Genomic DNA, 27,726 nt, shown 5'->3' with positions numbered 1-27,726 from the left:
TGAGTCCAACACTTTTAACAGGGCATTTATTCAAGAAGTATAGGAGGATTTCTATAGGTTACAGGAGGATTTCTCTAGTTTACCACCATGTCACTGGTAGTGGTTACTCCTAGTTTTTTATGGGAAAATATAAAATCTTTGAGATGAACAGTTACTTACTGAATTTCCTAGAGAGATAAATGTATGTTTGGGTATTCAGTAGTATACTGCTGTCATGAACTTAATATTTCACATACCATATAACTTGTGGCTGTTTTAACTATGGATGATGTAGCTTTTGCCTATATAGATGTATTCTGAATGCATGTCTTACCTCTGATTTAGTATTTTATGTCACTGAGCTGCAAATTTTATTCTGAATAGAAAATGCACAGCATTTTTGCTTAGGCCTTGGTTTGTTCTTCCTTTGATGTTGCTTTAAGTAGAACAACAAAATTTTGTCCTGGAATACTAAATAATTATTTTACTATAGATGTTTTGGTTACTGAAAAGATGTAGCCAAGCCCCAGTTTGTAGTACAAGATTTATTTTGATTGCCAAAGCCTTCTGCTCTTAACCATACCCAAGTTCTGTTCCTTAGACTGTTCACATGGAGGCAGTGCTGACTTCATCGGCCAAAGGACTCCCTGTGGTGGACAGGGTGTGTATGAGGACAGCATTGTAACATACATGTTGTGTGTGTGCATAGGTGATGGAGAAATGAAGAACAGTGGTAACAGACTATAAGCAGCAGGATCAAACAGTACTTTCTCACGCCAGAAGAAACCTTGAGATCTACTCTGACCTTTTTGCATCACATAAACCATAAAATTTAATCCCTTGCTATTCCAACCTGGGAACTTATTTTATTTTAGGTCCTGTCCATGTACCTTTCCTCTCTATAGCATTATTGTCAGTGTTAAAGCCCAGTTTTATTGTATACTGTGGCATGGTAATTATTTTGTTTAGTGTACCATGCTGTAAACATCCAAGCCAAATTCTTGACTGTCTTACTGTCTTTTGGAGCAAATGCATTTCCTGAGGTACGATGTGTTCCACCTTATCCTTTAGTTAATATACCAATTCTTCTGCCTCAGGCAGAGATGCTGAAGCTTGTGTCTCTTGGTTGTTGCTTTTAATTTGAATTCAGTTATGAGCAATTGCTTTAAATTCACAACAAAAATGGTCCATGAGCCACCACATGGTTTTCAGACATTCATGCTACTGAAATTCAGGCGTGTAGCTTAGGCTGTGCCAGTCAGCTGTAGAGAATATCTTTCCACGTCGACTGCATAGGACAGCAATGATATTCAAGTTACACTGAAGTTGCATAAGATGAATTGAGCTCCTCTGCTCAACTAACTGCTAAGCATCTAACTGCTCTTGAAACGAGTGGTCCTGCTCAGGCTTCCCCACCCTGCCTTTGCTTGGGACTGTATGTTCCCAGCACTTCTCTTGCATTAGTTCTTGCCTTCATTGGACCCATTAATGAACTAATTCAACTCACTAATTAGGTAGTGAATATCCCAGCTGGGAAAAAAAGCAAAAAAGCTGGGCTGATGAACTGATATAGCTTACTTCCAAGTGATTAATTTCAGGGATGATGAATAGCCAGTCCAAAACATGCCCAAAGTCATGCTCTCCCTCATGTATCTGATGGAACAGCACTGAAGCATGAAAGTTCTGTGAAATACATTCCCAACGATCTTAATTTTACCATCTCGCTCTATTTTCTGCCTTTCTGTTACTGCTTCTAGTCTGGCAAGCAGAGTGGTTATCAAAGAGTTCCAGTTTATATAGAAGGGTGTGCTTTGCTCTCGTGGCTGAGCAAAAAACTTGAAAACTTCGAGTGTGCACAGGCCAGACTTTCTGTAGTGAGAAACCTGGCATGAACCCACCTAGGGTACGTTGTTTGCTCTACTGATTCTCTCAGATTTTATTTCCAAGATAGTAGGTCTGGATTTATTTACTTGTAAATGGAATATAAGTGTGTTTACCAGTGTTGTACAGACATTGTGTGGCTGAAAGGCTGTTTGAGAGTCTGTGGATAAATGAGTTGCTGTGTAAGCACTTGTAATGATGGAGTCCTGCTAAACTATCTGCCTGACTTTCTGTAGAATTTTTCCTGTGAAGATATACCAAAATATTGGTGTCTTAAGGATGCTTTGAAATATGGTTAGGTGAATTAATTCACATAAAGAAAGAACATGTCTAAATTATAGTCCCATTTCTCTCTGTATCTGACACAAACTGGTTTCTAAGACAGCAAAGCCAAAAGAAACGCAGGCTGTGGTGTTCTCCATTTTGCTCTTTCTTCCCCTCCCATTTTGGCAGCTTGCACAGCTCCTGCCACTGGCCAGGTACATAAGTGGAAAGTTGGCAGTATTAGCCACAGGACACCTTCAAGCCTGGCTTAAAGCAAGACCTGCTGAGGATCTTGTGGGGAGGCTTCTTCAGCATGACTCTCCACCCTGCTGTGCAGTTCACTTGTGTTGCCTTGGGTCAAACCAAGCCATAGGTCCTGAGGCTGGAAAAGCATCAGAGTTTCATTAAGATGCTGAGATGAGCTGATTAGTCATGTTGATTTACAGCAATGACTAACTGATTGGTGAACTTCTGGGTGGAATCTGAATTTCGGGGAAGGCTGTTTGCTCTATGACAGTTCCCTGGTTTTGTTTATGATTGAAACAGAGTGGCCTTTTATCTCAGTGTTTGGCAGTAGGTGAAGCAATTGTACTATTTTGGCTGCCCTCTGACAACTTCTCACAAGGATGCTGGGACTTGAGACAAGCATGAATCAATTGGCTTCTCAGAAAAATTCTGAGAACTGGCTCTCTGCCACTCTGCCTGGAAATGGGACAAAAATAATGTCATTGTTCCCTTCCACTTTGCTGAAATGCCCCAAAATCCTCAGGCTAGAAAAATGGTCCACAAAACCAAAAAACACCAGCAGTGTGTTTCTGTTGTTGATAGTGATGGGATTTAGGGTGACTGAAAAACCCAAAGTACTTGGCTTTGCTTGGTGAACTGAAGCAAAGAAATATGGATTGAACAGTCAAGTGCTAACCTGCAAAGAGCAAGTGGTGTGATTTTGCCTTGGGAAGAAATCATGCTCAGATACGAGTGATGCACAGCAGGGGGAAAACGTTGAAGGCTCCCAAACTATCAGCATGAGCTGCTCCCTCTTGAGCTGAGGAGCTTCACTACTCAGCAGCACACCACACCTAACCGTTCTCTGCAGAGCTGCCTCAGGTTTAGGGAACCCGTAAGGGTGGAAGTGTGTTGCTTCAAACCCAATACATGATATCTGTATTGGGTTTGCATGGCAAGGTTTTGGTAATAGTGGGGCTACAGGGCTGGCTTCTGCAAGAAGCTGCTAGAAGCTTCCCCCATGTCTGACAGAGCCAATGCCAGCCGGCTGCAAGATGGACCCACCGCTGGCCAAGGCCGAGCCCATCAGTGATGGTGGTAGCGCCTCGGGGATAACATATTTAAAAACAGAGGAAAAAAAAAACCTGTTCAAAGACAACTGCAGCTGAAGAGAGGAGTGAGAATATGTGAGAGAAACAACTCCGCAGACACGAAGGTCAGTGAAGAAAGCGGGGAGGAGGTGCTCCAGGTGCTGGAGCAGAGGTTCCCCTGCAGCCCATGGTGCAGCCCATGGTGAGGCAGCTGTGCCCCTGTAGCCCATGGAGGTTAATGGTGGAGCAGATACCCACCTGCAGCCCATGGAGGACCCCACACCAGAGCAGGGGGATGCCTGAAGGAGGCTGTGGCCCTGTGGGAAACCCGTGCTGGATCAGGTTCCTGGCAGGACCTGTGGCCCCGTGGAGAGAGGGGCACATGCTGGAGCAGGTTTGCTGGGCAGCACTTGTGACCCTGTGGGGGACCCACGCTGGAGCATTCTGTGCCTGAGGAACTGCACCCCGTGGGAGAGACCCCGCGCTGAAGCAGGGGAAGAGTGTGAGGAGTCCTACCCCTGAGGAGGAAGGAGTGGCAGAAATAACATGGGATGGACTGACCACAATTCCCCTTCTCTGTCCCTCTGCACCACTGGCAGGAAAGAGGCAGACAAATCAGAAGTAAAGTTAAGCCCAGGAAGAAGGAAGAGATAGGGGGAAGGTGTTTTAAGATTTGGTTTTATTTCTTATTACCCTACTCTGATTTGAGTCTGTTTTGCCCATGACAGTAATTGGTGAATGATCTCTCCCTGCCCTTATCTCGACCCAGGAGCCTTTTGTTATATTTTCTCTCCCCTGTCCAGCTGAGGAGGGGAATGGTAGAGCAGCTTTGGTGGGCAGCTGGTGTCCAGCCAGGGTCAAGCCACCACAGTATCAGAAGATGTTATTATGGATATGCGGTCTTCCTTCCCATGTGTGGAAGATTGGAAAATGTAAGGGCAGATTATAAATGCAGCAGGAGTCATTTGGAGAATGTTCAGTTGTGGTTTTAGGGCTAGGACCCCACCTGTGCAGAGCAGTTGTCCCATATTATTTGTCACAGGGGAAGATAATTTTCTTTTGATAATACAAACACACTTTAAAAAAACCCCAATGTTTTAAGGTTTTCAGGATCTAAATAAGGAAGTGTGTGCAATAAGTAATGGAGCTGGGCCCTTCCCAGAGCTGGTGAGACCACACGGTGCAGTGTCCCACCTGCCAGGCTTTAACACCAATGCGATTGTTTGATACCTGCAACATTCCCATCTTTGGAGCTAACCTCTGGCAGTTGAAGGTCTATGCATCTTTCAGCACCTTAACTTTTGTCTCATTTGTTGACAAGATTAGTATGTTCATATTTCATAGAATTTCTGAAGATACAAAACCAGTCTGGTTTCAGTGTTGTCTTTGCAATGTTAAAATGCTTTATTATGAATTTGCAGGGTCTGTTATACTTAATAACACAATTTGATTTTTCTGTCCTTGTTTAATTAATTTTTAATTAAAAATGATAGGTTTAGAATTAAGCATGTTATTGCTAATTCAAGATCACTCATCAATAGTATGTTTGGACCTTGAACAGAAATTAAACTTTGGTATATTAGTTACTTTTAGGTGGCTTAATGTTTTTAATAGAGAGAAAAATCCACCTTAAGTAACTAAGTCTATAATTCTAAATGAAACTGATTTAGCTGATCTGATAAATAATTAGTGAAATTGGAAATTCGATAAATTCTGATTCATTAACATGTGGTTTTAGAATGCGATTGTAAGGAAGCATGAATGGGAAGAGGATGCTGGAGCTGTATCTGTTGGGTAAAGTAATAGAGGACAAAGTTAATTTAGTCAAGATTTAAGATTGCCTTAACTGACAGTACTCAATTTTTTCCCACAATGAAACATAAAATAGTGCTAAAGATTTCTCTGTTCTTATAAAATTTACATGAAAGTGAGGGTCACCAGAACTCTTATGAGGACCATCAACATATTGAATAAACTTAGATGAATCAGTAACTTGTATTGAGTAAGAAATAATAAATTTATCTAATTGACTGTTCTCAGGAGTTTCATGTGAGGTTTATGGGATTGCGGGGTGGAACTGGTGGGAGCAGCACGAGGCAAATGAACTGAAACACAGCAAAAGCTGAAGGAAAAGATTATCCAACCCACTGCAGAGAAGAAACCTCAAAACAGCGTTAATTTGTCTTAGATCGCTATATCTAGTACAACACACACTGTAGTTATGTAGCTGTTTGATATGAGCTGTTGTTAGATGGTGCTAACACTACTTCCATATGCAGGATTTTCTTTGGCTTGTTTGTGGACAGCTGGTGGTCTGTGAAGAATTGGCTGTTGATGTGGCTTCTGTTCCTCATTTCTAATCCTAAAAATAAGTGAAATAGTTTCTTCATCTTACTCTTCCATGCAGCAGAATTGCCCCAAGGCTAACCATGCATCTGTGAAGTGTAGAAATGACAGGATCCACGAGACAAGGTGTCTGGTAGGGGTCGGTCTGTGCTAGGGAAATGTCTGGGAATCTTGTACGAAGCACCAGAAGGAGTACAGTTGCTTTAAAGATTTTAAAAAGTTCTGGAGCCACAAGAGTCTGTTACTCCCTGCAAACCAGCATCTCTGCCAGTTTGAAAATGCTGTTTTTTCAGTGCCTGTTTCCCACACATTGCTGTGCCTTAGATAACAGAGAAGCATGTTGCTCTCATCTGTTTGGAAACATCTTCCTTGCTGCTGGTGGTGGGGTAGGTCCCTAGGTGTTAAGCATGGGTTCTCCCTACCCTCTCTGTGCCCTAAAAAGAGTTTACCCATACGGTGGTTATTCCGTTCTCTGACACGTGTTTTGGTGAGCAACTAGATCTTGTGTGCATGTGGAAGAACAGAGATTTACATGCCAAAACAGACTTTAGAAAGGCTGAGATGATTGCACTGGATTACAGGAGTCTCTGAGACCAAGCTGCACTTGAAGGATTACAGAATGATGGGCTGAGAACTCAGTAAGGCATCCTAGAAGTTCTTGAAAAAAGGGATCAGAGATATCGTTGACTTAAGATCTGTGAGAAGCTGGTTTTAGCTCTTGCTCATGGTGTTTGCGTAAGTTACAGATGGCTGAATTTTTTGTCCTCTACTTTATATCTAGTATGCAATGAGTAGTTTCCTCAGTCTGTAGTGAGACAGTGCAATGACTCATTACCTCACTATTGTTCTCTACAGAATTTATCAACCCGAAACAACTTTTAGAGAATGCCTGGTATGTTTACAGTATGGGAAAAATACTCAGTAACGGAACTAGCTCTATGGATGATTAGAGGTTGGGGTCAGGGCCATAGATAATACTTTATTGAAATGGACAGTTCTATAAATATGTTGGTAAAATTCAGAAGTACTGGAAAGCAAATTAACAGAGACTAAAGGCCCAACTGTTCAATTGGCCCCAACGTAGCCCCTAAATCTGTGTGAACAAATGTTCATGAGCAGAATTAGCCCATTTGGCTATACAATCTGTGCATTGTGTACTTGCTTTCATTTGCAGTAAATGTGAACAAAAACCTTTATATTCCAGTGCTCTGTATGCAAATCCAAACCCTGACTCTGTAGTGTGTTTGGTGATTCATAGTGTACATGGGTGCAGAGGCAAAACTTTAGAACAGTTCTTGAAAAGGCAACCAAACAGGTGAACTATAAAACTGTGCTCAAGGTCCACAGTTCTGGTTTCAAAAAGCAAAATCCCAGAACACTCAGCTTTCTCCTTCTGATACCTACTTACTATTTTCAGCACCCCAGTGCAGAACTGGAAATGTTTGGAAAGACCCAGACTGAGCATGCTTTCTTCTTCAAGGGTTTTTTTCTTTTATTGGTCCTTTTAAGAGTAACTAAACATAATATAATAATATATTTTTAATAGACCTCCAACAGAATAGACCTCTAACCTGCAAGGTAGGTGAGTTTTATAATTTTTTTCAACACACTCAAGAAAAAGCATTCACAAAATTTCTGAAATAGGTGTTGCGGTTTGTAATTGGCAAACTAGCCATGCAGACTAAGGTTCATTCGCAGTACTACTTTGATGTGGGAGTAACATTTTGTTCAACTCCAAGCTGCTCTACCAAGTTTAATGTTATAGGTATGCAAAAATCCAGGAGATTCTTGTCTCCCTCAGCTGGAAATCTGAGACAATGTGGGGTTTCATTTTTCTACCCTGCCCGCTTCCATCCTATCTGAAAATCAAGACAGAGATGAAAAAGCTACAATTCTAAATTTCAGAAGAATGCTAGCTTGGATTTATGCCTAGTACAAGGGTAAAGGGTTGAGCATTTTCAAACTAGGATTGTCATTTTCTAGTATACAGTGCTACGGTTGACTTGTTTCATATAAAAAGAATGTAATTCATTTTACTTTGTAGGTACCAGAAAATACTCAGAAAAGTGACCCTACTGGGTCATGATTTTCTGCTAGTGATTCACACAAGTCAGTCCCCTAGCTGAGTGTTCTTGAGGATGATCTTTCCGCAAGACAGAAAAATCTCAATTATTGCTTTCAGCAGAAGTTAAACAAGCTGCCATCTTGAGCAGCTTGGAAGTAATAAACTGTGCTGAACTGAGCCCAGCTACCAGCATGCATCCTACGCAAGGCTCTGGCCCTAGGTGCATAAAAACTACTAGCTATATTCTTATGCTCCAGGGAGTATTAACTTAAGAAACATTTCCCTTTGTACAAATACTGTGTGAGTGACATATGCCAAATTGACACACAGATTGTCACATATTTGGGCTTAATATGTTCTGTTTTCCAGGGAAAGAACCAATTACGGGTAGATCAACAGCCAATGCACCTTGGGCACTAATGTCTGCAATCCCAGCACTGCCACAGAATCAGACTTGCAGAAAGACAGCCCCAAATCAAGGCAAGTTAAATAAACTTTTGAAAAGTTCTGAGGACTCTTACTTAGTTGAACCATAACTAACAGCAACACATTAAAAAAAATTATCAGGTAATTATTAGAGAACAATAACATTGTTAGGCTGACTGGGCTATATACCAAGGGGCTGTCAATCACTGTTGTTATGAAAAGCAGAGCATTTAGAGACTGTCAATCATACCTGTTTGTAAAAGCCGAAGGACTTCAGGAATTGTTACGCCTGAATTTACCAAATGCAGAAATAACAAAAGCGCCTGAGTCTCATGCAGACTGATATTACAGTTTATGTAGAAGTTCTTGCGTAAGTTTATGCCTTTATTAATCTGAAAATATCTTATGTCACTGAGATCTTGGAAAGGTTTATTTTGCAGCTAGCTCCTCTGTATCACTGATTTTTTTAAGGCTGCTTAAGCCTGTCAAATCTGGTAACAAAATAGTAACTTTTGCTACATTCCTTTGCCGTGAAGCAAAAATGTTGGAGTTAGTATCCACATAGCAGAGAGCTGGTGCTGGAGCCATTCAGTTTCCTGGGGAGTTTCACACATTTCTGCATATCCAAAACACTGTGGCAACTACCAGCTGGAGAATTAAAAAGGATTTAGGAAATCCTTAACACGGGAGGTACTGACCCGTAGATGCTATAAGAAATCGTACCCATGAGACTGAAAAAACCCCACGGAACCTTGTATCTGCTTATTTTTAAGAGAAGCATTGAACGCATGTATTTGATTTAAACCAAAAGAAGTAGTTAGTTGTTTGGGGGTTTTTTGTTGGTTGTTTTGGTTTGGTTTGTTGGGGGTTTTTTGAATCAAATTGAAGAGCTTTTGGGAGAAAATGGGTTTCTGATGATAACTTTCTGCATTAGAAAAAAGGGAGTTTCCTATACTCTGCATCACCCCACTGTGCCCTGGATTTGTAAATCACCACATTTTATAACTGAGGCCAAGTGGAAGTGTGTGTCTGCATATTCAGTGTTTGTGACACTGTTTGAAAACCTGTTTGTTACTGAATAAATAATGGCTTTCTACTTCTGTGAAAGGTTTCCATTAAGGAATCAGTATTGTTCAGTTTTATCCCAGAAGACCAAGTGCTTTCAGCAGGTTTCTTGCTGCTGCAGGCCCTGCAGGAGCCCCAGAATGAGTAAGCCTAGTATTAAGCCCTACCTAGGCATGAATTTTTACATTTCTCACATTGGGAGCTTTGCTCTACCATATTGCAATCATCAGCTCAGTGTCCTCTTGTATTGGCACTTTATTAAGCATGGTGGGACTGAAGGAGAAAAAGCGGAGAAGTCCCTGCTCCAAACAGTTCATGGTCTGACCATCCTAAATAGATTTAGAAAGGGAAGGAAAAGGGGTTAACCTGCCCAAAGCCATCCAGTGAGCCGATGGCAGACCCAGAGGAAGAAGCTACACCTCCTTGATGTTCAGAGGAGTGTCTTAGGTGGACATGGAGCACACCACCTCCCCTGGTGGCATGCCCATGTACTGCAGCAATGAGCATCATCTCGCCAAAGCAGTAGCTGCACTCACACAATTGGTAGTTAATTCAGTGAATTTTTAAAGCAAATGTTAATAATTAAACTCAAGTGGTTAATGAGTTTCTAGAGAAAAGATCAAATTATACTCTTCAAACATGGAGTTAGAATTTTGTCTAATTAGAAGAAATATGTTTTTCCCGTGAGGGGCAGTTGCTGAAGTGACAGTTTGGAGACTGTTGTGACAGCATTTGCAGAGATGGGTGCCAGCCAAAGAACAGAGCTTTTTTAGTATCTCTGGTAGTATAGTAGTTTCTTTTGAAGGCATAATTATGTTGCATTCTTTGCACAGTTCATTAGGAAAAGAAAAACAAAGAACTTGTATTCCATGTGGTTGATGTTCACACATTTTTGTCTTATCATGATAGAAGAAGTTGTTAGATCCAGAGAGTAACATAGTGTATGTCTCTCTTTCACTGCTAGCCTAATAACATAACTAGTGCTAGGTGGAAAACAGCTTTTCTAACCCACAACTGTTATTCAGGAGTCTTCTTTTTTTTTTTTTTTTTCATGTGTGAAATCTCAGAAAGTGTAAAAATGTCAAAAGGCCTATGTAAACTAAAAATCTCAACAAGAAATAAGTCTGGGTCAATTTGGGACATTTTGACATCTTGAAGTGTTTCATTTCTATATAACTTTTAATCTGACTTTTTTTGCTGCTACTTTGTTAAATACAAAAATGAAAAAGTAATTTCAAACTTCAGGATTATTTTTGTTTTCAAACTGTAAAAATGAAATTTTCTCAACATTTTTCCTCACTACTTTCTGTTGAGAAATGCATCAAAACTGTTTCCCCTCAAAAAAGTTTCTATGTTGACTTAACACATTTTTTTGGCAAGAAAAAAAAGTTTTGTGGAACTATTCCCAACCAACTCTGGTAATAAATATTCTCTTCATTATATCTTACCATTTGCAAGCAAAATAAGTAAACAGGATTGCTACAGATCCAGAATTTATCAGAGGTGTCAAGATAAAGCAGATACATTTTCTTCAAGTGTTTGTAAGGCAGTCTTTATGGCACAAGAGTGTATGAGAGAATAAACAGTCTTTACTAGTCATTAAACAGACATAGCAGAACTGAACCATCCAGTTCTTACTTCTAGAAGCTAGCAATTACTTTTTCACACCTCTGGTTTAGTTCCTTTATAAAAAGGAGAAAACCTAATAAATACATCACAATACCTATAACTAACCTGATACCAACACAGCCTGTTGAACTGGTTATAAATGGCTTAATTCCCATTTCTCTTTAGTGACACCCTGAACTGCCCTGATACGGTGGGAAATTAGCTCCATAGCCTAGGACATCCAAGCCTTGATGGGGACATGGTTGAGCAGTTATGCCTGATCTCCTCAGACAGAAAGAAGTGTATTTTTAATGTCAGAATGAGTAAGGGTCTAAATGACTTGTGCACTTACTAGCCTTAGTTTCTGCATTTTGAAGAACCCCAAATTCTGCAGGTAAGAAGACAGAAAACTAAAGTAAAACATAATAACTACTGGGTAAGTACTACTAAAATGAATTAAAATCACACTAGTATACTTACAGAAGTACTTTTTATCTGCCATTTCCCAGCTCGTTTCTCTGTGATGAAATTGTTATGGGTTGAACATATTAGGACAGATCTCTTTTCAAATGTAGGTGTCTCATCTGCAGCAGTGCGAGGACTGCGGTGGGCAGGAGTGGGGGATCCGTGATGCTGCTCTGCAGAGCGAGATCCTGGAGCAGTGCTGGCACCCACACAACCCACAGCCCATGCCAAGGCCCAGAGAAAAGTTATGTGCAAGATCTGCTGCTTTACTGACTCTTGTTTTATGAAAGCTTCTGCAGCTGTGACATGTACTGCAGGGATTTCACAGGGTAATTTGGAAAAAAACACCCTTCCTGCAATTCTCTGTTGGTGCATTCACACTTGCAGAAGTCTTTTCCTCTGCCTAGGGCAAAGAAAAACTTTTCCTCCTGCAGAAGCTGGAGAACTCAAGAAAACCAATGATAATCCCCCAAATTTGTAGAGAAACATGGTGTTAGTCAGTTAGGGATGCTGCTTCAACCTTTTCAGGCAATTTGCAACATCTTCCTTGCAGCTGAGGGAACACTTCCAGCATGTGGGAACATATAGTGGAGATGTTTCCTTGTTATATGTATTTTCTGTCTGTAACTCTAAGCTATGAGCTGTGAAGATAAATCATAGCAGCTGTGCCACATTTGTTTTGGAAAGAATCTAGTGGTACCCCAGAATACAGCTGTCACTGGGAAAAGGAAGGGTGGAAGATACTATTTTCAGTCACATAGGAAGATGGTGCTCAGCTCTGAATTCTGCCCAAACCCTCTTCCGGGTAGGAAGGTCCTTTCCCAGATAACAGTGATCTGAGACAGAGATTGTGATTGGGGAAATGCCCAAAACCTAGGAGTCCGTTTTTATTCTCTTTACGTTTTTTTTACCCCTGGATTATTTTAGAAAAAGAAATTGTTATTGACAAATGGATTGAGATAAAAATCATGCATGGATTTTATATATATATATATATATATATATAAAGTTTATTGCCTTCCAGCCTGAGCTGGATGGTGCTAAATTGGGAAGAAATCTTGGTTTTCAATGGCAAGCCATTCTGGTAGGGCCCAGGCAGGGTCTGTTCTTAGATCTCACAAAACAGTGCAGAGTTTGGTGTTCTGTGGAAGATCTCACAAGCACCAAAAATCCCCTCCTAAAATAAGGGATACTCTTAGCATGGAGGAATTCCCTGATGGTTTGTTGCTATCACTGTATCAGCTCTGCAAGCAAAGCATGTTGAAACATGGAGGGAAGAGAGGAAGAGGCTTAAGTGCACAGCTGCTGTTACTCAAAAATCAGGCTAAAGCTCATAAAAATCAGCACACCAGGCACACCTGGGTATGTATAGCTTTGTTTTTGATAGCTCTGTGTGAAGTACATCAGAGCAAACATGCTTCATACTGCCTATATTGATAAAGAGATCTTCTAAATGATACTTATCCAAGCAGGCAAAGAGGTAAGAGGGTGTTTATAAAAGTCTTTTGTGTCCTTGTCTTGTCCAGAAGAATTGTTTAGGATTATAGCTTTGCTCATGTATTATTTGTGTGCATTTTGTATCATTGAGAGCCTCTGTTTTCTGTCTTCACAAAAATGTAGGAGAAAAATTATGCAATCAGCTGCTCACCTCTGGATCAGGCAACACAGCCTGTTGGGTTAAAATAGTGCAGTCTTGTCTTCTTATTTTGTTAGCCCCTGGGTGTCAGTGCAGTAAACTGTTCTTGGTGAGCCTAAAAGATAGGAGGTTAGGATGTGTGGGTTTGCCTTTTTTCTGTGTGCCTATAACTTTGTTTTGGCCTTTCACTTAAATTCCTGTGGTGATGCTGGCAGCAGAGATTAATTCCATCTCCAAAACAGTTCTAATCTGGGGTCTTCTCACTAGTAAGGAAATGTGTTCAGCTGACTGCTGACACAACATCTGTAGGCAAAAGGCTCATGAATGTCAAAACCACTCCTGGTTTAGGAGGTTTGTCATACAAACTGTGCATACACTAAGTTTGTATGGACTTTGGCTCATGTTAAGTTTCTGTGACACCTCTGTAGATATTTTGAAAAAAGAAAAATTTTTTCAGTGCAAACAAGGTCTCTTGGCACCAGCAGCTCTTTCAGGCCAGAATGCCCTCCTGTGCTGTGGGGTGCCCTGCTTGCAGGCTAGCTCCCAGCTGGCCAGCTGCAGACTCTGCTGTGAATGCTCCTCTCTGTCCCAGAACTATTAGTCACCATCTTACGATATTAAAAACTTGTTTGTTACTCCTCTGACCAAATGTCCGTAGTGTTACAGGAGAAACTTGCCCTGATCTGATCCATCCCAGAGACTGACTTGCCCCAGCTATGGCTTAACCAGACCGTAGATCCCACTTGCATTGTGCTGGAAAGGGATAAGGTATCACAGCTTGCTCACAACATAATGTACAGGAGCATTGGGGACTCCTTCCCTGCTGCCTGACCTCTCCTTTGGTTTGGCATTGCTAAGAGGTGTGGGTTTGGTTTAGGGAAAAGCAGTGTTGTGGACCCTGCAAACTTGAATGCTAGCATTGGGAAATACAGTGTGTTATTCTGGGGACATCTGCAAACAGTGTTGTTGGTGGAAGTATGGTGTAAAATATAAAGCTTGATTTATCTATTTTGATTTTAATTATTCTGGATGTGGAGCACTTTAAGAATTTCTCATTGAACTTTTTGAGTGCAAAGTCACTGGCCTTGAGAGCTTTTTAGAACCATGAGTCAAGTGTCTCAAGATCAGAAAATTCAGCAGTTAATAAACCCTGCTTTTATATATATGGTTTGCTTATATTTTGCTTCCTGTTTTTGAAGCCTTTAGGAAAGGTATTTTTCATAGTTTGTCTGCAGCTGTGATGCCTACTGTCTCAAAGGGCTGGGACTGAAAAACCCAAGACACTAAGAGACTTGTGAGGAAAACCTGTGACATGTGGCAACACTAGGCTAGTTTCATTTTTCCCAAAGTAATATGAAAGCAGGAATCTGAGTAACTCACACTGCTGTCACCTCTTATAGCTGGACTGTGCATTTGTGGCTTAAAAGAAATAAAGTAAAAAGAATTCATTTGATATGAAATAGTAGCAAGTGAGAGCAAGAAGTATTTTAAGATGTTTATCAGAACTCTTTATAATGTTGTTTTAAAAAAAACCTTTAAGATTGAAATTCCAGCTTTGTCTTGTATTTCAGTTGTTCCTGCAAAAAAAAGTTTATTCTGTATTTTTCCTGTTATATGTTAAGATTCAGACCTGTGAGGTGCTATCTCTGTTTCTCTCCTGGGAGCAAGCTGCATGGAGTATTTGGCTTTGATGTAAGCTCTTGCTTTTCCTGGGTCTTGTTTTTCTTGTTATGTTTTAAATATGCATATTATTATAATGAGCAAGCTACCAAAATATCTCTGGTTCTCAGGAACTAAACCCTGTTCTTCCAGCCTTTTCTACCCTGCTCTCCCAACTGCATTACTAGGTGTTGTCACTGAAGCCTCACAGCTCTTCTGTAGCTTAGTGAGAAGTGACCTTTTCCATAAGCTGTTGAATGAAGTGGTTTTATCTCACTTGCCATATAAGTTGCAGAACTTACTTTGTTCTCAGTGGGCTGCCGTGGCGTGGTGAGTAGGATCAAGGGGAGAAGTGCAGCACCCTTGTTTCTGAATGAATCAGCTGCTCTGATTCAGAGCTGGGTCTCGTGTTTCAGGGCTTCTATACTGCAGCATGGTGCTGATATTTTTGGCAGAATAAAGCTCTTCCACATCCGAATGACTACAATAGTGCTTTTATCTAGAAAGTGCAAAGTATTATGTCTTTCAGTCTTCTAAATGAATTTAATGCTATAGAAGCATCAAATGAAATGTTTTGCTTGGTACTGTTATGCCTTATGAATCCTCAATGAAGTTACGCTCTTTAGTTTTTGGTTGTTGGGGTTTTTTTCTGCTTTCCCGCTCGGTTCTGTGCTTGAACAATGTCTGTCCTCCCACACAGCTTTGCTGGAGAAGTCAAAGCAGGATTAAGTTCATGTTTCTTTACTTTCAGACCTCTACTCTTCCGTGCCCAGGGCAGAGTTGCCTGCTGGTTTTGTGGGGCTCAGGTCCCCGCATTTTGTGACGCTTCTGTGCCTTAGGTCAGTATATGCCATAGCAATAATACACCATCCCTTCGTTCACAGCAAGTGTGACGATGTACAACTTGGCTGGTAATGAAAGAGCTTTAAGATAACATGTCTTACTTTGCACTTGTCATTGGCTCAAATGGGATCCTCTTTGTGTTGAACATTTTTTTGATTGATACAGAGATGAACTACTGCAAGTGGATTTCTTGGGTTGCATCAGTGTTTCAGAGGCATTTGGTGTTTCTAACATTTTGCATCTCAGCAACTCTCACAGCCATACGTAAACACTGAGACTTCAGCTAGGTTCAAAATCCTCCGTTTTTGCTCAGGAGCTGTAAAGTGATATTTCTACCCATTATGTTTAATGATTGCTGGTTGCCTGTTCCACCCCTGAGGTTTCTAATGGCTTGTATGGTCCTCTGCTCTTTGAATATGCCTGCCTTCCTCCAGTCCTCCTTCCTGGTGCAATATTGCTGATGGGTGTTCCCAGGTGTGTGTTTTGGTAGCCTTCGTCTGGAATAATGCTCAGACACCTGTTTTGCCAGATCTCCTTGCTTTCTTTGAAGATCTTGTTCAAGAAGTGTTGAGTGGTAGCATATCACCACTGGCACAGTTTTTGTTATCTACCACCTGTTGATGGTCTTCATGCCCAAAGCAGTTTTCGAAAAGAGAACATCATCCTGTTTTGTGTCACTATCTGTCACACTCCACACAGGAATTTCTCCTCAGTAAGGTTCAGGTGTTCATGTAGCCCTGTGTTATGGGCTTCTACATTCGGTCTTCCTCAGCTTTCCATGAGGATCACATACCAACAGGAGTGAATTCACTTTTTCTTTGGGGACTTAACAAGACAGTTCATTAAAGGACCATATGGCTCATGGATCAGCTGGAGTGACTGACCCAGTGGCTTTTTTCCCAAATCATTAAGTAGATAGCAAGTAGTGGTGGCAGCAAGGGTTTGTGCCATTGTCCCCTGGTCTGAAGGTCACCATTTCAGCCCCGCAGACTTATTCTCACTAGTAAGACACCGTGGCTCATGGCAGCATCAATGGGGTGGGACATGCTCCTGTTAATCTGGGTGTATGAAGCTGATTTTGGCCTCACTGAGTAGTTAGTGTTTCTAGTAGTTATTTGTGCTGCTTTAGTGTAATAAAACTGGGAACTGAGAAATGTGTTTGCTACTTCTTTGACCTTTATATGCAAATCTTCCTTGAGGGTCAGATGTGTGTGAGAGAAAAACGATGCTGGTGTAATTTTAAAATTATGTGATGACATTTGTTAGCTCATCTGCACATTAAAGTCTAATATTGCCTGTTAATTAGTGGAAGTAGCGTAATTGTTTCATTTTTAGAGTGCTGCCATTTAACAAAATGTGTTTGTAATGGTTATGTTGCCTGGTGTAAAGTTGCTTAAAATGTTAGGTTACCTGGCCTGATGCTGCTTGTTCTTAAACATTCCCATGATTGTTTCTTTGTGTTAGTCGGTGGAAGGTTTAGAAAATGGAAATAAGATGCACTTTTACTGTCACAGAACTGGAGAGGTGTTTGCAATTGTTGCACAAATATGCTGAAGCCCCATTTCTGCAACTGTTCCAAATGCCGGTCTGCTGATACAGGTGACAAGATTTCCCTTCAGCTGGGATGTGCGGGAAATGGTGGTCAAATAAATGGGAATGATACAGGAATCGGGGATTTGGGCTTTGCTTCTTGGCTTTCCTGTTTGTTAATAGGTCAGGAGGCCAGCATAGTTAATTAATACACACTGCACAGAAGTTGTATCTATTTGTCACAGTGCATGTGTGTATTGGGAATCCCAAACTACCGTTGATGGAGTAGGAGTGTCTGCGTGGCACAGCACGTGCCGTGCAAAGACAGAGTTGACTCTCAAGCAGAGCTTAGTTGTGATTGCATCGAACTTGTCCCCAGTTTGATCAGCAAAGTAATTAATGGGCCGTGTGCCCAAAGAGATGGTTCTGCCACTGACTCCCCAACCTTAGTTCCTGTCTCTCTGTGCAGTGCTTGCCGTGTGCTGTAGTTGTACTTACAAACTAAAGTAATTTCTGTCTCAGACTGTTAGTTTGTTTGAACTTCTTCTCTGGCAAGAGACCCACTCTTTACTCAAAGACTTCAGATGTCAGAAAAGGTATCATGCCTCTTGCCTTCAAACATACTTCTGCTCCTTGTGAGACTAAACAGAGAAGAATTAAATTCCAGCTTAACTGGAGTCACAGAGGCAAAACTCTCATTCACTTATGGTGTCAGCATCCAAATTATTTTAGTCTGTGGTGATACTGAAGTTGTTAGAGATCAGAAGCCAGGAGTGATGGACCTGCCTTGTTGTTTCTGATGGAGTAATTTCCTTCTTTAAAGGGCTTGTTGTTGCCAGAGGAACAGAAGCGTTTCTCTTTCAAATGTGCTTTACCCAAAGAGAGGGAATAATGTTTTTCTCCACTTGACAACTGACGGTTTGTTACTTCCTTAACTCTGAGCTGTTCACATAGATCTTACCACGCTGACAAAGTGAAAGCAATTTAGTAATCGTTTGCAAGAGAAAATCAACTCTATTAGAGTTCAGTTGCCTTTGTTCCAGCCATTAAAATGCAGACACTACCTGATTCATATATAAATTGTTTTGATAATTTCATTATTTTTCCTTAGTCAAGTTCATTAAAAGTGCATTTGACCACCTCCCTCTGATATACTCGTGCTAGCGTGACCTGTGTAAGGAGAGACTGGCCTCCTGTCACCCATTGCTTACACGGGGATGGCTCTCTTTGGGTCTCTTGCCACAACACAGCAGTCATCCACAGCCTGGCTGGAAAACACTGCTGATGCACCTGACAAGTTTCACCCAAATTTTAGTAAATGTAGGAAAAATATTCCTTTAAAAAAGCAAGTGGCTGCTTTGCATCCTGCTTGAATGATGCCACTTCTAAATACCTGTTTTCCTTCAATTCTAAATGTTAGTTTTCCTTTGCAGGCTGTCATTAAGACCAGAGGCTGTGTTTACATTATAGCATCAGCTTCTTTGTTGGTCTTTAACCTTCATATTTCCTTCATTGTTATGTTCCTGGTTTTGTCTACAACTTCTCTCCTATTTTCATTTTCTTTGTTGTGGTCCTAACCATTTTGTTAAATGCAGCCAAGCATCTGCCTGCTCTTTGCGGCACCAGCCATCTCAGGGCTGCTTCCCTTGCTGCAGCATGCCTCGTGCATTCTGTTTGTAATAGAATCCAAATTGTACAAAATCCTTATTTCATGTGTATGCTCATAAAGAGAACTGGGTTAATCCAAATTGCATCAACTTTTATAGACCTTTGCCTTTCACGTCATGCTGGAAACTGGAGTATTTTCCATTATGTATCATCTCCTTCATTTTGTTTTTCCTGACTCATTTACTGATGTCATAGATGACAGTTTGTGTCATTGCAATTTGCTCCCATGGAAATGACTCCTGCACATGTGTGTGCGGCATCCGACTCCTCTCTGTTCACTTCTTACATAATTCGGGCTGTCAGAGCTCTACCCCAACGTGCCCATCTGTCTATTCTCTCAAAGTTAATGAGCCTTTTTCTTCTTGCTTCAAGCACATTACACACCCTGACTTATTCATAGATGATGTCTATTAAAATTGTCAAATGCTTTGAAAATTAAATTATTTCTCTAAATAAAGAGCCTGCTTCTAATATCATTGAAGATGTTTCAATGCAATTAGCCTATTTTCTCATAAAATTAAGACTGACTATACTGAGGTTTGTCTGACCAGAGAGGCAGTTGGGCCTACTTGTAAATCACAAATATCTTCAATTAAACTACAGTGTAAGAGCTCAGAATCTGTCCCAGCATAGTCTGGGAGCAGCAACACAATACAGAATTTACCTGGAATAAGGTATACCAATTAAAGTGACCTCTCATGGCTTGAAGCAGTCAGCATGTGGGGGTTGGTTTGTTTGCTTTTAGAACAGTGGAACATACAGAAAAACATGCGATGTTAATTATTACATTTCTCAAAATAGTGAAAGGGAATGAAAGAAAAAACCCTACAGTTCATAATAGAGTTGCTACATCAGTTTAAGGAGAATTAACAGTGAATTATGAGTATGAAATAGCAGGACGTTAACTGAAGTTAGATAACAATAAGCAAAGTAGGGAAAAAAGCTCCAATCAATGTCACTGTATTAAGAAAATCAGTAGTGAATTTAGTTCATAGTGGAGTGTGGTTTTGCTAGAAAATTTTGCAGAGAAAAGAAAAGTAACTTAAGATTTTTTTAATAGTCTGTCTATTTTTTTTCTCTATTTATTACTACACCCGAAGCTGATCAAACATTTTGATTTCTGGCCCGTTTTTTCTTTCTCTCAGCTGTAAGGCCTAAGAAAGGAAAGAAGTTAGAATTAAAGAAATGAAATAAAATACTGTTTTTTAAAAAAGTCAAACTAATAAGATTTTTTAAAAGTCCAGATAATAGGATATAATCAAAGCCATGTTGTCAGAACAAAATTTTAAAAGTATTGAACTGTCCCTATTCAATGCTGAGAAGGGAAAGCAGGCTTACAAGTTGCCTGTGTACATGTGCCAGGATGCAGAGAGAGAAGGAAAGGAAAATGGAAAAAGGGTGAAACTTGGGATCCTGGGTTTCAGGATGAAAGCTGGCCCAAGGGAGGAATGCTAATGGCTTCTTGGGCTGAATTTGTGGGTCAACCTCCTAGAAGCTAGTCTGGATGCATGTCGATGGAAGGGTAAGGTTAACAGGGCTGTGGGTGACCTCCCCGGGGGATAACCCATGTTACCACCCTGTGGTGCTGCAAGTGAGGAAGAAGCAGGGCAACAACTGATGGAGAGAGCCAAGGCAAGAGGTCTAGTGGTGTGGGAGTGAGGAAGAGAGTGTGAGAGCAAGTTGGTACGCAAAGAACCATGTAATCATTTAGATGCTAAAGAGCTAAGCGCTGAGAGATATGGAGTAGATGGGAACTGGCAGTGTTAGGTTAATGGTTGGACTAGATGATCTTCAAGGTCCTTTCCAACCTAGTTGATTCTGTGACCAGTTAGATGATTGGTGTAGCTGAAGACAAAAATGTACTTTCTTGCAAACACAGAACTTAACAAGAAAGGCAAAGGAATACTTGGAATTCAGAAGAGTGTTACGAGAGGCTTTGCCTAGATATCACAGATGTGCTTGTGTAAGTAGTCTCTTTCTTCAAAGCAAGAGTCATGACTCTGACACTGCCTTATTGGAGTCTACAGAAAGAAATGCATCAATGGTGGTAGTGGTCAGTTCTGCTTTGTTGGAGTCCACCACATACTGTTCCCTTGTACGGTTAACCAAGCCAAACCTTTTATTCTTTTATTCTTAAATGACTCTCTTGTTCTGCATCTCATCTGCAGTCCAGCCACACTTGCTTTGCCCTGCCTGTGAGCTGGCTGAGTATGTGCTGGTGCTGGTCTGCACGGCTGTGCCCATACAGCACAGCAACCTCCGGTGCTTATGCAACTTCTCAGTGCACTCACATATCTTGAGTGCAACACCAGTGGCCTGCTGCCTGGAGCTGGCTCACAGGCGGGATGCTCCTGCCCATGAATGCACAGGCTTGTTCCTGTTTGAATCATCATTCTTGAAAATAGAAGATTAGTGAGTAAAAATACAAGTATTAGGACTCAAGTGAATTGTGCCAGTGGCATTAATTCCTCCTTATCTTTACAAGAAATCCCTTGCCCGGTGTATATATATAAAACTTAGATTATATTTGTCTCCTTTCATGTCCCTCATGTGCTGACGTATGGCTCAGACGCTGGAGTAATTATCACTGTTTCCAACTGATAAACTCTTAGTTTATAGCCGAATTCTGTTAGCTATTTATAGTTTGTATTATCACATTTCATTATTAGTTATGTGATTAGTTCAGTCCTCAAAGCCATTCAGCTTCTCCTGTGTGATGTTCCAGCCTTTCCCAATGTGGGTGTTGCATGCTGGTTTTGAATCATCAGTACATTTAATTCCCAAAGTAAATGTTTTGTTTTAGTATCATTACAAAAAATTAGAATGAAATGACTATCAAGATCAAACCTTGCCAATCTCAGCGAACAACTTACTTCCAGACCAGGGTTTGGTTTTTCAGCCTAATCCATTTTCATGTCTGCAGCCAATTCCATGGCAGTTTCACAATTGCTCTTTTCATCTTTTTAATCTGGAGTTTACCTAATTTCCCTGGTGACACCATATCAAATGGTTTAATGAAGTCTGTGTAAATTAGAACCAGTGTAATTTTTTTTGCCTAGAGAATGGGGTGTTAAAGAACAAACAAACAAAATCCCAAGACACCAAGTCAAGAATGTTACAATGTACATCTGGGAAACTTGTCTTGAGTTTTATAGAGCTTTGCGTGTATCTCCATGTCTTTTCCTTTAAAATCTGTTTTGAAATTTTGTCTGGTTAAGGTCAACCTAAGAGGTTTATAATTGTGTGGATCATTTTCTATCTCTAAATCCAGGCATCACACAGACCAGTTCCTTTAACTGTTTCAGACTGACATTGTTCTTTGTCTTTTTAATACCTGTTTTAAGAGTTTTCTTTTTTACCTACTTTTGTCTTTAGGGTTTTCTTTAGTACTTATCCAGTTGAGATATACTTAGATCTGAGAAGTGACTTTCTGAATTTATGCTGTCAGTCATCCCCTTTCAAGTCCATATGGATCAGTTTTCCAAGGGAAAAAAAAAGAAAACAAAACCCACTAAAAACCAACAAAAAACCCCACCCTTGCATTTTTGCAGTGTTCTTCAGGTGTGTGGTGTTTGTTGTTTTTTTGTGGTGTGATGGTTTTTAAAATCTCCTTAAGGAATTACTTAATTTACCTTTTATCAGTCTTTGTTTCCTAACATTCCTAGGATCCAATGTATTCCTCATATATTAAATCGCCATGTGAGAGCCTGTAAAAGTGGAGGAAGGGGACAAATACAGCTGCTAGGTCATGGTCCCCTTCTCTGCTGAGGAAGGCATAGAGCATCTCTACAGACCTTAAAGAAGAGGTGCAGTGGTGGGACCAGAGCTTTGATGTGTAAGAGGCTGCACACTGCCAAAAGCTGGGCTTGAATCACTCTCTGAGCATTATCCATACAGTAGTAACCTTTGGCTATTCTTGCCATGAATAGCTACATTTTCTATGTAATTGTTCTTATATCAACTGTTGTTATGTATGAGATACAGATAAGCTGTGTCACTCCTGAATGTTTCAATAATCCCTTCACTGACATTGTACAGGTATGTGAAAACATATATTTAATTATACTATTATAGTAAAAGCCCTGAGGGGTTTTTCAGTTCATTAGAGACACTTTCTATTATGCTTTGCCCTTTGCTTTGCTTTTTCCTGGCTTATCTGATGCCGTAATTTATTTTTTTTTAAAGACGCTCAGGCAGCACTGACAACAGGAGGGGCACTTAGTGGCATCTATTAATAATGCACAACCCCATTAGGTAGGAAGCCTCTAATTCAAAGCTCAGAGAGCTATTTATTTTAAATTATAAGATGTTTAAATTAGAGGGTTCTGCAGGTTCAGGTGCCTACTGGGAAAATTAACTTAAGGGAGAAGTGTTTTCAGTCGTGTGAACCCCATGGTGAGCAGCTGTGTTCTGGTGACGTACCAGATGGGTCAAGCTGCCTGAGCCCAGGGTCCACGTTGTAAAGCAAAGAGGAGATTCTCCCTGGATCACGTGCGGCATGTGGTGCAGGGTGTGCCCCACGTCACTGCATAATAAATTCCAGTTTCCTCATTAGAAAATGAATGGTGTTACCAAACTGGCATGATTTCAGAAGACAGAGAGCTGGAGTGAAAATCAAATGATTTCTTGTTTGATTAAGATATTTGCCTTATTAAGTAATAGATGAGTTGTCACCATTCCCCTAAAAATGGGCACATGTGTTTTATGTAATGGTGTGTGTACGTTCATGCCATGACTCATGATCTGGCCTGGTGAATATTCATGTTCTTCTTTTCCAGATTAACTGCTGCTCTCTATTACTAATGCAAAGTATACACAATAACTTAAGAATATCGGGTTCATTTTTATTGAATGTGAGATTTCCCCAAAATTTGAAAAGAAATCACATCATGATTTTATATTATTTAGATGCATGTATGTATTTAGGTGCGTTTTCCTACGGGTCCATACATACTGGTAAACAAATGCCATATATATAGTATCTTAGAATTATGAAGATATTCAACCACACGCAGGATAGAGCACTGTGCTGCAAAAACTGCTGAAAATTATGGTTTTCTGGTTTTAAATAGATGTGGCTTTAAAACTTGCAAAAAGTTAGCTACAGAAAGCCAGGCAAGTGTTTTTGTTGTTTTATTAACATTTTATTTTGAGATCAGACATTGCAAGTGCTCACTTCCAGACCTTAATGTGACAAACAAAGAGCTGTCATGCAAAGCATTTGAGAGGAGAGAAAAACTGGTTTTCTTGTGAGTAGGAAAGAGTTTAATAGTACTTTACTATAACAACCCTGAAAAGCTGAGGGCAAAAATACCTACCACATAAGATTTTTCCGCCAGTGTTGGATTTGATGTTTATCACGTCATACGGCTGAATTAAAAAGGGAATGAGGGAATGTCACCCCGGGGTGGCAGAAGTGGGGTCTTTACGCTACAAGAGCTGCCTTGGGGGATTATGCAAACTCTCAAACCTCTGTGGTGCAGGGAGCAAATACACACAGTGCCTATAGCAAGTGTTGACTTTTTAATGCTGATATTGAATGCTTTCAGTTATTTATCAATAAGGATGAAGCAAAATCCAAATTTTGATTCGCAATTAACTCCATGCACAATGGCAGGTAAATATCCCACGCAATGATGGTGACCCCAAAATATACCTACCAAGGAGGCTGAGGGATGCTCAGCTGGACTTTTTACAACGGTGAATTTCAGCCACTGGGGACCTGCTTATTTAAAAATAAATATAAGAATTACCAAAAAAAAAAAGTAGTTTGGAATGATATCTACACATAGAAAATATGAACAACTACAGTGTAATCATTCCAAGAAGTTAGGACAATATGTGATGAGACTCAGATTTATTATGTTGTAGCATTACTGTGTGTCTGAGCTGAGAGCAAGTTTATCATTGCAAGGAGTGGTAGAGTATCTACATCTTCTTGTAAGGTTCCCAGGTGCTCTTCCACCAAGGGAAAATAAAAAACAAGGATGCTAGTCTTACTGCCAGAAGGTAGATTAAGATCTCTTCTGTGTGCTTGTATTGCCTTGAAATGTCTAGAAAATAAATTAATGTCTTTCTGACTCAGTATGAGGGAAGACACAGAGAGGGAAATTAATGCTATTTGGTTTTGGACAGAATGGCAGTGATTCATTATTATGACCCTACAAAATATCATTACCTGAGCTTGTGTCTGAGAAAATCCATTTTCCTCTTGCTGTGGAAAAAATGAAATATTCTTTTTTAGTTTGCAGGTAATTAAATAGTTATTTTGTGTGTTGGAATTAAAAAACTGGTAAAAAGCTGTGTTTGGGGAGGTTTCCCTAAGGTTTTATTAAGTGTTTTTGATTTATCTCCAGTACCTGCTGGGAAAGCTTCCAGAATTTCTTGCAAAACTGAAGAGAGAGTATTGAATACTTCCTTGAAAGAAAGTCCCTAATCAAAGTGCTAGTACTTGTGGTCCCCAGTTCAAAAGTGTTCTGGAAAGTATTTGCATACTTAAAATTAGGCATAAGCAGTTTTCTGGACTGTATCTTCAGTTAATTTTGAAGTGGGTATCTGCAGAATAATCATTAGATTTTGATTTTTCTTTTCCCACTGAAATGATTGTGAAAATGTGCCTCTGTTCATAGTACATGTATTCCTTTCAAAAGACAGGATGATTTCCAGATACTACCAAGTGACCAAAACAAATTGGGGCTTTTCACAATTTCTACTTTTCAGAATATACTTGAACTGTATGTTCCTCAGACACCTGCAACCTCAACAGGTGACCAGAGGTGAGGACTTGACATCACTGTGTGCACCTCCATGGTGTGATAGGGGCATGTGTAGGTGCAGCTGTAGGGTCCTGGTCCCCTCATCATGCAGGCTAGGGTCCTAGCAGTTGTGCTTTCCCACCTGGGTACACAGTTTTATTTCTGGCCTTGGGGAAACTAAAGGGAACAGGATGTGCTGGTCTTATCCTGAGCTTGAGTAGTAGGGACAAACACCCCCAGGTTGGACAGCTTTGCTCAGAAGAACATTCCTGATCCAATCATAGAATAATTTAATCTGGAAGGGACCTTGAAGATCTCTAGTCAAACCCCATGCTCGAGACGTGACTAACTTCAAAGTTAGGTCAGGTATCTGACCCAGCTGTTTTGAGCATCTCTGAGACTGGAGATTCTGCAGGCTCTCTGTGACCCACTCCCCTTGTCTGACCACCCTCACTGAGATTTCTTTCATCTATTTTTTCCTATTTTATACACAATTTCCTTAGATCTATTACTGTGACAGTTGCTCCTTGCTGTTTAGCTGTGAAGCTTGTGCAAGAGTCTTCTCTATAAGCTCCAGTAGGGAGCTGTAGAGAGGAAACACATCCCTGTTCAATGCCTTTTCTGTGGGCTGAAGCAAACCCGGTGCTGAACCAAATCCAGCATTTAATGTGCTTCAGCCCCAATCACCTTGGTGGTCTCTATTGGACTTGCTGCATTCTCACACTCCATTCGAAAATAGATCTGCGCAGAAATAGAGATGCATATTAGGACTGTTACAAAAAGGAGAAAGATGAGTTGCAAGTGCCTAAAATGCAGAATTCTATAAATATAAAAACATAGTTTTATTCAGTCACTAAAACTAAAGGGGCCCTTGCAAGTGTGTCGTGAAAAGATGTATTTTAAAGCAACCTTCTATTCCAAAGAAAAATGAAAATGAATTTGACAATGCATTAAAAAAATTAAATTAGTAAAGATGCAAATAGCAGGAAATACAGAGTTTAGAGTGAAGAATGAAGCCTTAAGTCTGCCTTCTGGAGCCTAAACAGTGTGTCCTATTATATAATTTTAAATTGCCATTTTGTAAAGGGCTTCATGGAGCTGTAACAATTTGCGTCAGCTGACTACCTGGCTCAGATAGTTGTGAACTATCTGTAACGGTTTTCCTGTCAAAACTGCAGTACTTGCAGTTCAGTTTACCTGACTTCAGATTTATTTTCACCCTTACAGAGGTCTACCATCAAAGCCAAGGCTGAAGGAAAAACTTTTAAGTATGTTTGATCTTTAACAATTTGTTGGCTTTCATCTGCTTATCAATGAAATGTGAATGTGACTCTGAGAATTGAATACTGCTGATAGTTTAGGAGGAAAAAAAAAAAATCTCTTTCGCTCACATGTAGCCTTTGTGCCTTTGACAAGACATTGGATGTTGCTTGTTTTACTTGTGGGGAGGGAATTGCTGAAAGTCATCACTTTTGGTCATTAAGTACTTTTTGTTTTTTACAGCAGGACTTACCATGAATTAATGTGTTATTCTCTATGATTCTGCCTGAGACCCAGGTTCTTTTATTGGGCTAAATTGACAATCATTGATTTCTTACCCAATTTCAAATGCGTATCGTTAACATTCAGGCTATGAGTCCCAGAGAGTTTTTAAATGATTTACAAGAGTGCAGGAGCTCTGCAGTCTGTCCAGGAGAGGCAGGATCCTGGCTGGGGGCCGGGGAATGTGTTGAGTTCTCAGCAGGTAGTTGATTTTCTCCAGGAAAAAATGTTCTGAGCTGTGAGGGGTAAAACAACTAAAGATGAATGCATTTAATTCAAAGGAAAAAAATAATTGTGTTTATTCCAAGAAAGGTTGGTTTGTTTTTTCCTTTTAGCAAGAGTAATGGTGGTAAACACTCCCAAAGGCATGTGAACTCCCCAGTGCTCTGCCAGTACAGACTTATGAACCACTGTAGCTTATGTTTCCCTTTGACTTAACCTTCCAGAATATCTGAAAACTTCAGCACACCAAACTCTTGCTTTAAATAATTTATGTGTTCTTAACAGAAGAGAAACAAAAATGTTTTTCTAACTTCAGTTTATTCTAAACTGGACTTAGACTGAAGGAAAAAAATGTGCCCTAAGAACTCATTACTTACCTCTATGAAAAAGCAAGAGTGGCATAGACAAGAACTTGGTTTTGCTGAATGTTTCAATTACAGTTTTAAGGACTGTCAG

General features: G+C 40.3%; 1 protein-coding gene across 6 annotated transcripts in view; it reads left to right on the top strand.

Moving 5' to 3' along the window:
- The window catches only part of HTR2C (5-hydroxytryptamine receptor 2C), a 98,749-nt gene that overhangs the window by 20,459 nt on the left and 50,564 nt on the right, over nt 1-27,726 (top strand). For 4 of the 6 annotated variants that reach the window (XR_012630665.1, XM_074882335.1, XM_074882338.1 and 1 more), the window contains exon 3: nt 8,221-8,331. The exons of the other annotated variants lie outside the window; for them this stretch is intronic. The gene's annotated coding sequence lies outside the window, so the exon portion shown is untranslated. The remainder of the gene's footprint in view (nt 1-8,220; nt 8,332-27,726) is intronic. 6 annotated transcript variants of the gene reach the window in all.

The sequence above is a fragment of the Strix uralensis genome, chromosome 13, assembly GCF_047716275.1.
Source record: "Strix uralensis isolate ZFMK-TIS-50842 chromosome 13, bStrUra1, whole genome shotgun sequence".
In the NCBI taxonomy this organism is placed as follows: domain Eukaryota; kingdom Metazoa; phylum Chordata; class Aves; order Strigiformes; family Strigidae; genus Strix; species Strix uralensis.
The sequence above is the reverse complement of the archived record's forward strand: the minus strand, read 5'-3'. Positions and strand labels throughout refer to the sequence as shown.